Source organism: Xenopus laevis, chromosome 5S, assembly GCF_017654675.1.
Source record: "Xenopus laevis strain J_2021 chromosome 5S, Xenopus_laevis_v10.1, whole genome shotgun sequence".
Classification (NCBI taxonomy): domain Eukaryota; kingdom Metazoa; phylum Chordata; class Amphibia; order Anura; family Pipidae; genus Xenopus; species Xenopus laevis.
Genome location: NC_054380.1, coordinates 93,851,267 through 93,865,010, shown reverse-complemented (window position 1 = coordinate 93,865,010; position 13,744 = coordinate 93,851,267). Strand labels below are relative to the sequence as shown.

Genomic DNA, 13,744 nt, shown 5'->3' with positions numbered 1-13,744 from the left:
GGGAACTTGCCGGTGCAATATCTCTTAGCCAAGGGAACACCACAATGCTGCCTACAGATTGGTGTTAGCAGGTTATTAACCTGTATCTAACCTTACACTAGGGTTCCCACCGGCCTGGCCGGTAAAATATGATTAATCCCAAATGTGATTAATGAGACAAAAGATAATATAAAGGAAGGCCGGTAGAGTGTTTTCCAGAAAAGGTCCCAACCCTACTAACATAGAGTCGAGATATGTGGGAACCAATTTCTGCGACCCGAAACCGCAACCCTCATATTTACCCACTATCGATCCGCTACCGACCCAGACCCCACTTGCCTTATCCGCAACCCGTGACCATTTGTGTACATGTCTTGTAAAATGTGTTGTACAGGTAGGTATGGGATCAATTATCCAGAAACTCATTTACCAGAAAGCTCTGAATTACGGGAAAGCTATCTCCCATAGACTCCATTTTTAATCATATGATTATTTCCTTTTTCTCTGTATTGGCAGAAAATAGATGTCGAACCTGACCAGTTGCTCTCCCGGTCTAGAATCTGGACTTGGCAGTCTTCAAACGTGTGTCCTTTTTCTTTAGATGTAGGTACCCGGCTCTTCTGTGCTGCACCATACTCTGGTGTAACTGTTGTTTGGTTTCTCCCACATACAAATCAGAACACTCCTCACTGCATACACAATGTTACACATACACACTGCATCTATTGTCTGCCACATACAATGCTGTTTTGGCACCTCTCCCTGAAGGTTTAATAACACCTCCAAGCTCCAATTATGCTAATACAATCAACACTTAACTTCATGACTGATTTATGATAAAAAGATTACACTGATTGGAGCAAGATTCCAGATAATATATTCCCGAAAGATCCCTATTTATAAATTATTCTGAATTGAGAAAGCCAGTTGGATGACTGGTGAAACGTCTTCAAGAAAAAACACAGCAAGTCCAGGCCTGGCTTGGAAGCCAATGTCACTTGCTATTCCGTGGCAACAAATTGCACTGCTACATTGTCTAGCCACAGCAGCTGCAAATAGTTTTTGTAGTTTTGTAGTGGTGCAGTTTAGGTGCCGCAGTGCTATCATGCAGGTTCAGGTGCTATGTTAGGGCAGTTTCAGGTTCCACTGTTTGTTATTTCATTTTCAGGTGCCGCGGTGCTATCATGCAGGTTCAGGTGCTATGTTAGGGCAGTTTCAGGTTCCACTGTTTGTTATTTCATTTTCAGGTGCCGCTGTTGTTGTCGGTAGTGCAGTTTCAGGTGCCACTTATAGTGTTTAGAAAAAGCCCCTTTTCATTCAGTTTATTGTATTCATGTTTGCTAACATTAGAGGGCGCCCTCTATAGCAGACCAGAGAGTATGTGCTGCTCTAGTGTAGTTTCAGGTGCTGCGGGGCAGTGTTATGATATACAAAAAGGGGGGGCTGTGTTATGGCAAGTTTCTGTCACATGATCAGGGCACAGTCATATAATTCATAGTGGTTGACATAAGAGTGACATTTTGTTACTGTGTAGTTTAGGTTTCAGTGCAACTGAAGTGCAACAGACCGCACTGTTTGGTGGGCAAGAAACAATTTCTCCTCCATGGCAAACAATAGCATTTCATTAAATATGTTTCTTTACACACAGCTTGAGCCATAACAAATTAAAGGTAGAAGTGCTAACGATTGAATCTTTTCTCTCAAAGGCCCACTTGGGTGATATAGTTCTGATAAATCTGGCCAATTTTTGCCAGATTTCAATCGGGGAGGCCTGTTGGAGGGCCCCATACACAGCAGATAAGCTGCCGAATCAGCAGTTTAAATCTGCCCGTGGCATGGCCACCTTAATCCTGGCCTATCCTTTAGTTGGTGGTTAGTGACTTTTTTGCCCCTTTCTCAGTTTACAGTATTAAGAGGAAAATGTAGCTACAGGTATATAGTTACATTAGAAAAAGACAAAGTCCATCAAGTTCAACCCTCCAAATGAAACCCAGCATCCATACATACACACACTCTGTACACTCACATAAACTATATATACTCATACACTAACTATAGATTTTAGTATCACACTATCCTTGGATATTATGCTTGTCCAAAAATCATCCAAGCCCCTCTTAAAAGCATTAACAGAATCAGCATCACAACGTCACCCGGCAAGTGCATTCCACAACCTCACTGTCCTGACTGTGAAGAACCACCTACTCTGCTTCAAATGAAAGTTCTTTTCCTCTAGTCAAAGGGGTGGCCTCTGGTGCTGTGATCCTCTTTATGGGTAAAGAGATCCCCTGCTATTGTCTATAATGTCTTCTAATGTACTTGTAAAGTGTAATCATGTCCCTCTCAAGCATCTTTTTTCCAGAGAAAACAACCCCAACCTTGACAGTCTACCCTCATAATTTAAGTCTTCCATCCCAGATTGGCACTTTAGTTGTGGACAGCTATAGGCCAGTAGGAGGTAAGCCCAGACTTCTGTGTCTAGGTAGAATAATGCTGAGAATTATAAAGCATCACTTCTCATGATAATAAGTGGAATGTAGCATAACTGTGTGCTATACTCGCATGCAATTCTTTTTAATTATTATGAGAGGTGTCAGAAAGTTGTTTAGACTGACATTTTCTTTTATTATACACAGAGTTTTTGGGTGGAGTTCTCCTTATTATCAGTATAATGCACTGTAAGATAGCATTTGTACATGTACATGTGTTAAATAAAATATATATATTATAACTAGGGAACATTTATGACTTATAATAACTTTCTATATCGGGTCTTCCTGCTGCCTTCCTTGACCTTTTATCATGTTTAAACACTGCAAGGTGATCATGCCCTCAGTCACATCACACTACACCGTCTTGATCTCTAGGCCTCTTCAAGGTGAACGTCCGGGGATATTACATAACAGTACAGGTTTTGGGAGGAGATACAGTTAAAGCCAGAAACCAGAAGGAAATCACGTGCAGTTTGTTCTGGGGTAGCTTTGGTGGTAAACAAAGCGCACCCTTTCCTCCCCAGCAGCCTAACAACAGAACAAGAGGAAGGTAACCAGATAGTAACTTCCTAACACAAGATAACAGCTGCCTGGTAGATCTAAGAACAGCACTCAGTAGTAAAATCCAGGTCCCACTGCAACACATTCAGTTACATTGAGTAGGAGAAACAATAGCCTGCCAGAAAGCAGCTGGCTCTTTCTGAAAGCACATGACCAGGCAAAATGACCTGAGATGGCTGCCTACACACCAATATTACAACTAAAAAAATACACTTGTTGGTTTAGGAATGACTTTTTTTTATTGGATAGTGAATTATTTGCAGTGTAAACAGTGGAATCACTTGTCCTGTAAATGACAAATGTTTATAAAATGTTATATGCCCCCTCTGTACAATGCCAACTCCCCCAGTCAGGTCTACTATCCACCTGGGTCATCTTGTCTTCCCCCCCCCCCTGCTGATTCCCAATGACTGCAGTGAGTTATAGTCTAACAATAGCAAGTAGCTTTGACGAACATCTCCATTTAAATTATGAATATATGTTCCTTAATAAATTAAACAATGTGTTTTTTTAAATTTGCAGGAGAAAGAAAAGAGGTTGAAATGTCGGTTCCTCCTTGTGGCCTACAAGAAGCAAGAAATTAGTCTGCCTTCTACCCAGAGCATGCCAGACCCGGATGCATTAGAGGGGCCTGTGTTCCTGAAGCCCGACATGGACATACAACTGCACGAGCCCAGCTGTATACTGATACTGATCTTAACTGGCAAAATCATAATAAATATCCATTATTTACAGGATTTTGCTGTTTGTAGCATGAGGTTCACTAACTATCACATCTGCCTGTTTACTCAGATCATATCCATGCGTATGGCATTCTACACTATCCAGTGCTGTTAACAGCAGGGCTAGATTATTACAATACTGTTGTTAAATCCATTCATCTCCCCAGGCTTTGTCTCGGCTTCCTGCATGTTATACTTTACCCTGCTCCTATGGACGGTAGCACTATCCTTTGCTCTCTATCTTCTGTTCCTCCTCCAATCTCAGGCCCTGGACTGTCCTCATACCAGTGCACTTTCTACGTCAGCAGCCAGACTTATTATTTATCAGCCGCAGTGGTGTGTGCCATTGTTTTTATTCTGGGAATATGTTGCTTTGAAGTGGTGGCTTTAATAAAATCCATGAGCTCATCTCCTTCACCAACAAGACTGTCCTGTTTTCCTGTGGAGATGAGTGGCCTGTCCAAGGAACCATATGTCTCTATACTGCTCTTGTGTTCTCGTTTCTGGGCACTTGGGCTCCATTTGTCCTCCGTCAAATTATTCTCCTCATTTTGTGTGCACCAATCCCAGGCTACATGGACATGAACGTGGCTTGGCTTTATTTTATGAACAGTTTCCTTGTGGGATTGGCCTATGTCCTTAAGTATCCTCAAATTGACCCGACCAGAGAGACCTTTTCCATAGACCCTTTCATCAGCTGGAAATATTGCATTCTGCCTTTTATTGACATTCACTACAAAGCAGAAGATTATTTGAATGAGCAGTTACATCCAGTTATGATTGTTTGATTCATTTCATGTTCCAGGCTACAGTTAGTAAAATAGGAAATCTACTCTCAGGTTCTTTTGTTTACTAAACGGTTGTATAATAGGTTTCTCTATTACTCTTGCAATACAGAGGATACTTTCCTCTGTTATGTTAAAGGGATACTGTCATGGGAAAACATGTTTTTCATTATGCATCAGTTAATAGTGCTGCTCCAGCAGACTTCTGCACTGAAATCCATTTTTCAAAAGAGTTTTTTTTATATTTAATGTTGAAATCTGACATTATGCTAGACATAATCAGTTTCCCAGGAGCCCAGTCATGTGACTTGTGCACTAATAATCTTCAGTCACTCTTTACTTCTGTACTGCAACAACAGCCTAACAACATGACAATTGGAAGTAACCAGATAACAGCTCCCTAACACAAGATAACAGCTGCCTGGTAGATCTAAGAATAGTACTCAATAGTAAAAATCCAGGTCCCACTGCAACACATTCAGTTACATTGAGTAGGAGAAATCAGAAAGCAGTTCCATCCTAAAGTACTGGCTCTTTCTGATAGCACATGACCAGGCAATATGACCTGAGATGGCTGCCTACAAACCGATATTACAACTAAAAAAAATACACTTATTAGTTCAGGAATTACATTTTATATCGTAGAGTGAATTATTTGCAGTGTAAACAGTGGCATTTAGAAATAAAAATGAAACCATAAAAATCATGACAGAATCCCTTTAAAGCGATGATATTTCCATTTTTAAAGGGGAAATAAAAAATGGAAATATCATTGCCTTGTGTCTAGGTAACTAGACACAAGGCACCCCCTTTTTTCACCAACTGCTGTAGGTCAAGGATCACAAAGAGGCCTGCAAGCCGTAAGCAGAAAACCTATCTGCTAGAAGCCTGCTGCATAGGATGCTGTTAAAGGAACAGTAACACCAAAACATGAAAGTGCTTTAAAGTAATGAGAATATCATGTAGCGTTGCCCTGCGCTGGTAAAACTGATCTGTTTGCTTCAGAAACACTACTGTAGTTCATATACCCAACCTGCTGTGTAGCAATGGCGGAAATTGAAAAAAGGCTATATGTCACAGGTTAAATAGTAGATAACAGATAACACCATTGTGTTCTACAGAGCTTATCTGCTGTGTAACTTGAGTCTTTTCTCCTTTGAATGGCTGCCCCCATGGCTACACAGCAGCTTATTTATATAAACAGTAGTAGTGTTTCTAAAGAAAACAGCAGTTTTACCAGTTCAGGGCAACACTGCATTATATTTGTAACTCTTTCAAACACTTATTTTTTTGATGTTACTGTTTCTTTAAATAGCATTGTTGTGACACCCTCTGAAATCTCTTACTTGTGCATTTTCTAAATGGACGTGGTAAATGTGCTTCCCTGATTAAGTCGCATAATTCTTTTTTTTTTCCCAAACTGTTACTGTGTGAGTATTTTATTGAAAAACAACTGTTGCCTCTAGGAAGGAATGTCGGTATTCTGTCCCATTTTTTACGTGTGCCATGAACTATCTTTCTTGTTTCATACAAGCGATACCAATTTTCATGGGTGTTTAGAAATTTCTTTAAAACAAAAAATGTAAAGGGATAAACGTAAAGGGGAAGTTCAACATTAAGTGGACTTTTTGGCATCTATTCAATAAAGATGGATATGAAATAACACACACGTTATCACATAAAATGGGACATAACATGTCATCTCTCACTTTATGAATGTACAACAATAATAACCATTAGTTATTCCCTCCATTCAGATAATTTGACATTTTATTAAGTCGCACATTTATTGGTGATAAGCAGCTTTTTACTATATGAAATTTACTTTAAACAAACTTTACTTTATTCAGTATTTGAGTGCAGAGTCTCTGTGATGCTACATTTGTTATTGTTCCTTTTATTGTGCACCTTCCATTCAGCCCCTCTGCTTCCTAACTTGAAAAATGAAACTTAACACTTCAGTATTAGAAAAACGGTAACAAATATAAAGTTGTTGGAAAAATTCTTTATTTCTGGTGAACTATCTGAAACCAACTGAACTGAAAAAGTGTTTTAAAGTGAACAACCCCTTTAAAATCATCTCGTTATTTACAAACAGAATTTTTTTGAGGAAGAAAGATGGTTTACTGGCACCTTTGTGAATATTTTGTTAAAACAGCGGAGAAGAAAAACTTAATTTTCCCTCAAAGTTTTTAAAATGAAGTCAAGCTCAGTGTAACTCTTCCTCCTCTGCTCTGCATTGCTTCCTCCAATCTCAATTCACCCTGCTTTCAGTGGCAGTTTCAGGGGGTCATTTGCACATTCATCGAAATCAACAGCCTATTGGCAGGGTACAAGCTAGGTGTTTGTATAATTAGAATAATAGGTGTAAAATGCCGCGTTAGCATTTTTATAAACAAGAAAAAAAGTGTATTTTTTTACCATATATATATATGGGGCAGATTTACATAGGGTCGAATATCGAGAGTTAATTAACCCTCGATATTCGACTGCCGAAGGTAAATCCTTTGAATATCGTAGTCGAAGGATGTACCGCAATTAGTTTGATCGAACGAAAAATCGTTCAATTGAACTATTAAATCCTTCGAATCGAACGATTCGAAGGATTTTAATCCATCGATCGAACGATTTTTCTACAACCAAAAAAAGCTTAGAAAGCCTATGGGGACCTTCCCCATAGGCTAACATTGAGTTCGGTAGGTTTTAGGTGGCGAAGTAGGGGGTCAAAGTTTTTTTTAAAGAGACAGTGCTTCGACTATCAAATGGTCCAAAAGTTGAACGATTTTTAGTTCGAAACGTTTGATTCAAAGTCGTAGCCAAAGGTCGAAGTAGCCGAAAAAAACTTCGAAATTCGAAGTTTTTCTTATTCTATTCCTTCACTCGAACTAAGTAAATGTATTACTGCCAACAAAATAGGTGACAAAAATTTGATTTACTTCACTTTTGCATTATTTGCTAGTTTTTGCTTAATGAATAAGGCAAAATTAACATTTTGGGTGAATATATGCTAAAATTCTTTATTCAAAAGGGAAGTAAAGCCTCCCTGGCAAGTTTTTAGTTTTAGTACCAGTACACTGCCCCCAGACCCCTCCCCAATGTGTTACTAATACTTGTTCCAACTTACCTGTTCCCCTAAAGCATCCCCAGAAGTACAGAGCCTTTCAGCAAATGTTGGCCACCACCTTTAGCTTTGCACATTTTGTTCTCAACATCCATTTTGGTGACCAGCAAGCAGCACATTTACACAGGTGGCCAAACTGTGATCTTGGGCTACTGTATTGGAACATTGAACTACCTCTTTAAGAGCATGCATAAGTATTCTGGTTAGAAGTATCTGCTAACAGGGGCCTGAAAGCAATAAATAATGCGTATCCTTGCAGACACACGTGCAACAGGTGCATAGTCATGTCGGATATATATGTCAAGTAATTATATCCTGACTGGTTAAGTGGCCCCTGAGGACTGCATAGCAAAATAGACTCTGTATTCTTTATAGCCCTAAACTGTTAGCTTCATTAAATGAGTGTTCAGTTGACCACATCTTAAGATTACTATGTGCTATCAACTAAAGCCTTTAAAGGTGCCTTAGGTGATGGTCAAATTGTTGGCGGCTTTACTCTCAGCTGCCATAAAACTTTATTTCAGCAGCAATGCATGCATACACTTACAGAGACTGATTGCAGGAGTCACAGGAAGAATTATTATTTGTAATAGCGGCTTACAGTAAGTTTCCAAGCCTGGGATAGTGTGCCTCTGTGGGCATGGAAATACACAAATGAACCAAAACATGGCATGATTGGGGGCTTTAGGCACCAGTTGCTGTATTGCAAATTCAGAACCCAGGTGGGAGTAACTACGGCATTTAGAGAAAACAATTGTGAATAGCAATTTGACAGGCTGGACATCCTAAATTAGCTTTGTCACTGACCACACTGGGCAACCTTCTAATGTATTCTTCTTTCTGGTGTTGCAGTTCATTTTTACCCAATAATAAATAGAGGAAGGGAGTCAGAAATGGAGAGAACCTGCACAACCTGTTTCTTTTCAGCTCACATGACATTAAGGGGGGATGTAATAAAAGGTGCAAAGTTTACAGCTTGACTACAAACCCATATCAATCAGCAGGAAGCATTTATTGATCAGCCAATTAATATTCTCAGGAATGGGAATGGCATTTTAGCTGTTGTTGACCGCTTGCTACAGCCCTGATACCCCAGACATCCCTTACTCTTGCAAGCAGGTTAACTTGCGAAAACTTGCAGAGAAAAAAAAAACCATTGACTTTAATGCATTAGGACAAAAAAAGTAACCATAAGAAAAAACATCCATTTACTTCAATAAGTTTCACTAAATCTCCTCGTCTCGCAAATTTTTTTGCAGTTTGGTGAAATTTTTGGACAAATTCGCTGATAACTAAATAGCAATGGTTCCCTGCTGTGATGAGCCCTCTGCACATAGCTCTGGGGATGGGATATTGAGGTTGGCATTGGACTGCTTTCGGGACCCATGTCTTTTTGCCTGACTCTAACCCCTTGTAGTGGTAAAACCTGCCTATTGTATTTTTTATGTGGTCCGAAACCCATCCATAGATAAAGAATCCCTGATTTAAACTTGGATTTTTTGCCATCAGCCTGTAGAGATCAACACTCAGGACTGTAACCAAGTGGAGTTGCCCTCTCCAAGATAATACTTTGTCATGCAACATACTGTAGACTTTTATATACCATGTTTAAAGGATCTGGTGGATTTACTGGGGGTGGGTGCAAAATGTTAGGCACCCCCCGCCAGTGAGTCCAACTGCAAATTTTATCCCTTTAGGGACTGCACCAGCATGGGTGTCTCACTGCCATCTTACCTTATGTCTGGGTATCCCAAGCTTAGTCCTGCATAGAACAGTAATATTTTTTTATTTCCCTATCACTCTGAACTGAAGTGGCGAAACCTTTCCAATAATAATCAACATGCAGTTGCTTTAGACATAATGTATTTCAAATGTGATATTCCAATATGGTTTCACCAAATGCTAAAATCTTGGACAAGGTATTTGCAATGTATTTTGTATTTAGAAGTATATAATGCAGTAAAGACAATAACAACTATTTCATTAAAGGGAACGTAAAGGCCAAAAAATAAAATAAAATTTTTACTTTCTTTAATGAAAAAGAACTTATCTTCAATATACTTTAACCTGACTGTATGCAATAAAATGACCCTTTAATTTACTTGCCCTGACCCCTCCTCTATGCCTTAGGCAGACAATTACTTTCACTTTCCATTCAGCACTTAATATATGTCACTGCTCTCCCCACATTCCCCCTCCCTCTTCACCATTTAATTGTGTAACCAGTGCATGGGGTTGGACATCAGGTCCCCTATTCTGATTCACAAACACAATTTTGAGATGATACAAGGCTTGCCTTAATAACATTGTCCACAAAATGGCTCCTGCCTCCTTGCTATCATTTTGAGTTCACAGTAGGGATGCACCGAATCCACTATTTTGGATTCAGCCAAACCCCCGAATCCTTTGCAAAAGATTCAGCCGAATACCGAACTGAATCCGAATCCTGATTTGCATATGTAAATTAGGGGTGGGAAGGGGAAAACATGTTTTACTTCCTTATTTTGTGGCAAAAAGTCACATGATTTCCCCCCGCCCCCAATTTGTATATGCATATGCAAATTAGGATTCGGATTTGGTTCGGCCGGGCAGAAGGATTCGTACGAATCCGAATCCAGCTGAAAAAGGCCGAATCCTGAACCGAATCCTGGATTCGGTGCATCCCTAGTTCACAGATTGAAGATTCAAATAATGTATATGGTGTATTTAAAGTTCATTTTGCTTGAATAACTAGATAAAATAGGATTTGGAATAATTTTTTCGGGTGACGGGTCCCCTTTAAGTACTTACCTTGACCCTAGTAGGGTTAATAGTTTTCAGTTTTCTTTACTGTTGGGGGTTTTGATGGAATTTAACCACTTAAAAGGTTTATCTTTTTCACAATATTTATAGAATCAAGCTTTTACCCTTAGTGGTTATAGGATCTAAGCAGTATAATTTTCTGAGAAAGTTAGGGCCTTATTTATCAAAATCCAAATTTTTCTGACTATTTAGATAACAAAAAGACTAACCAAACTAGAATCTACTGTTGGACCTTATTTATTATTAAAAAAAAGCACAATTTAATCGGATAGGGAACAAACACGGAAAAAATCTAGCGAAAATCCGAATCGATTTGTTGCAGAGTTTTTTCCCTTAACGCCTTTTCCACAAAAAGCACAAAATTTTGGGATTTATGCCCGAAAAGTCCAAAATAGTCGCATTGTCAGGCTAATTCCAGCACAGACCACAAAAACTTCCAAAAAGGATAGGGACCTCATCCATTGACATATATACAACCTCAGTAGGTCGGAGATGCCGGATTTTCGGATTCAAACTTTTTCCATCCTCTGCGTATAATACATTTTTTGGCAGAAAAGATTTTTGGCATTCGGACTTTAATAAATAACCCCCTAAAAGTTCCTTTTCCCAATTCCAGTTTTATGATAATAGGACATCTTTAATACATGCAAGTTGCTGTCTGAACTGCATTTAGACAGCAGCACCCTTCTTGCTGGGTTCTTTAAAGCATTTGATTTTTCACACAATCTTATGGTCAAGTCTGAGAAGAGATTATCCTGGTTTATAGGAAAGCATCTCTTCCTAAAAAATGCAGTGCTGATGAGATGGGAGTATTCTTATCAGAATTTACAAGTGACCTTTTTCAGTTTGTTTTTCTGTTGTGCTTTTTTTATTATAGGTATAGGATCCATATCCAGAGAGCTTACAGAATTGCATTTTAATAAAATAATTTAAAAGACGATTTCCCTTTTCTCTGTCATAATAAGACAGTATCTTGTACTTGATCCCAACTAGTATATAACTAATCTTTATGAGAGGTAAAACAATTCTATTTGGTTTATTTAGGGTAATTATATATCAAACTCCGAAATTTTCTTTTTTCTGAAAACCACTCCGAACCAAATCTGCACGGGCTATTTATAAATAATTTTTCAAAAATGTCTTCTTGTGTGGAAAAAGTCACAATAAAATCGTAAAAAAAAAATCCAAATCCTAAGATTTTTTTGGAGTTCGGAACTCAAAAAATCTTCCAGTTGTTAACGGGACCTCTGCTATTAACTCTTACATGTTCTCAACAGGTCTGACTTTTAACACCAAAAAAATGTTAGTTTTTTTTCACATAAAAAACAGTATTTTCCCCTAAAAATCCGACTACAAAAATTCGGAGCCTGATAAATAAGCCCTGATTTAGGAGCAGATTTATGAAACTTTGAGTTCAGATTTTTATAAATTAAAAACTCCTCCACATTCTATTCATTCCTATGGGATTTTTAGAAGGATATTTATCAATGGGTGAAAATTGGAACTCACCATTTGATGAATACGCTTCCAAAAATCCCATAGGAATGAATGGGGGAGTTTTTATTTATTAAAATCTGAACTCTCAGTTTGATAAACTTCAGGCACATTGTTACAAATCCAGGCTGTTCTCCTCTCTGTCCCTGCCTCCCTGCTATACACTCCTTTGTACAGACAGTCTGGCTTCCTGGTTAGCTGGCCACAAGCTCCCTCTATGGATGCTTTGCTGGGACAAACCTTCCAGAGCTTTCCAGACGCACAATCCCATTATAAAAGTATGCAATGGTCTCCAGCAGGATCAGCAAAGTAAAACAGCCTAAATGCAATTCTGAATGAAAAAATCAGTGATTATTTAATACAAATAAAAGCATCTTTGGTTTGCTTCTTTAGAGGCTAAAAATCTACTCTCTGTTACCATCTTGTGGCCTATAAATAGAATAGAGTATGAAATAGAGTATGGAATCCATTTAGGAGAGAAATGCTTTCTGGCAGGCTGCTGTTTTTCTTTCTCAATGTAACTGAATGTGTCAGTCAGATCTACCAGGCAGCTATATCTTGTGTTAGGGAGCTGCTATCTGGTTACCTTCCCATTGTTCTTTTGTTTGGCTGCTGGGGGGGGGGAGGTGATATCACTCCAGTACAGCAGTAAAGAGTGATTTAAGTTTATCAGAGCACAACTCACATGACTTGGGGCAGCTGGGAAATTGACAGTATGTCTAGCCCCATTTCAGATTTCAAAATTGAATATAAAAAAATCTGTTTGCTCTTTTGAGAAATGGATTTCAGGGCAGAATTCTGCTGGAGTAGCACTATTAACTGATTCATTTTGAAAAAATGTTTTTTTTCCCATGACAGTATCCCTTTAAGGTGTGACATGATAACTATTTATAAATATATAAGGGGATCATATAAGAATTTCTCTAATGCTTTATTTACCAGCTGACGAGGTCACCCATTCCAATTACAAGAAAGGAGGGTCTCATTTTGTCAATCAGACAGGTTAAAAGATTTATATCAGCAACCAATAAGATTTCTGCATGTATTGCCTGACTATATCAATGGGTGACTTTTGTACGATTGCTGTCTCTCAACTAATGGCTAGAACATCATTTTATTTATATTTCTTATTTATTTAGGACTGAATGGTTAATGGTAGATAATTAGTCTATACTGAATAAGTTTCCATTGCACAAGGAATAAATCTGCACATCTATGGCCAGCTTAAAGGACCAGTAACACTAGTTTTTTCAAGTTAAAAATCCACTCTACTCTTTTCCACCTACAGATCTATCCTGCTTTTGCAGAAATAAATGACGTCAAAGAAGTTACACTCCCCGCAGCTAGAACTAGCTTCCAGTTTAAAAGGCTGGCAAGGTAGAGATGTGGAGCGATGCACCTTGGATCTTGCAGTCGCCTTTTTTGCCTTTTGGGAAAGACAGTACATCCGGAAGCAGCGTTTTATAATTGTATTTTTTTTACAGCATTAAAAACATACAATTGAAATGAAATATGACAAAAAAAACTCAAGATATGGCCCCTAAGCATTTCATGACCGACACAGCATAACCTCTTAGGATTTCTTGACAGACACAGCGTGACCCCCTCAGTATTTCATGCGTGCGACTGCTCAAAAACTCATTTTCAATATATATAGAGATAGAGACAGAGACTGCCAAGGCAAAAAGGTTTATCGCAAAGAGGAGGTTCCCTGTGTTATGGGGGTTTGTGTAACAGGTCTGCCAAATTGTATTACTGACATCAGGCTGGAACATGGTTGCCAGGTCT

At 38.7% G+C, this 13,744-nt stretch overlaps 1 pseudogene; it reads left to right on the top strand.

Annotated features, from left to right (window-relative positions):
• LOC121394273 overlaps window positions 1-4,584 on the top strand; it is a 35,770-nt pseudogene extending 31,186 nt beyond the window's left edge.
• The last annotated feature ends 9,160 nt before the right edge of the window (window positions 4,585-13,744 follow it).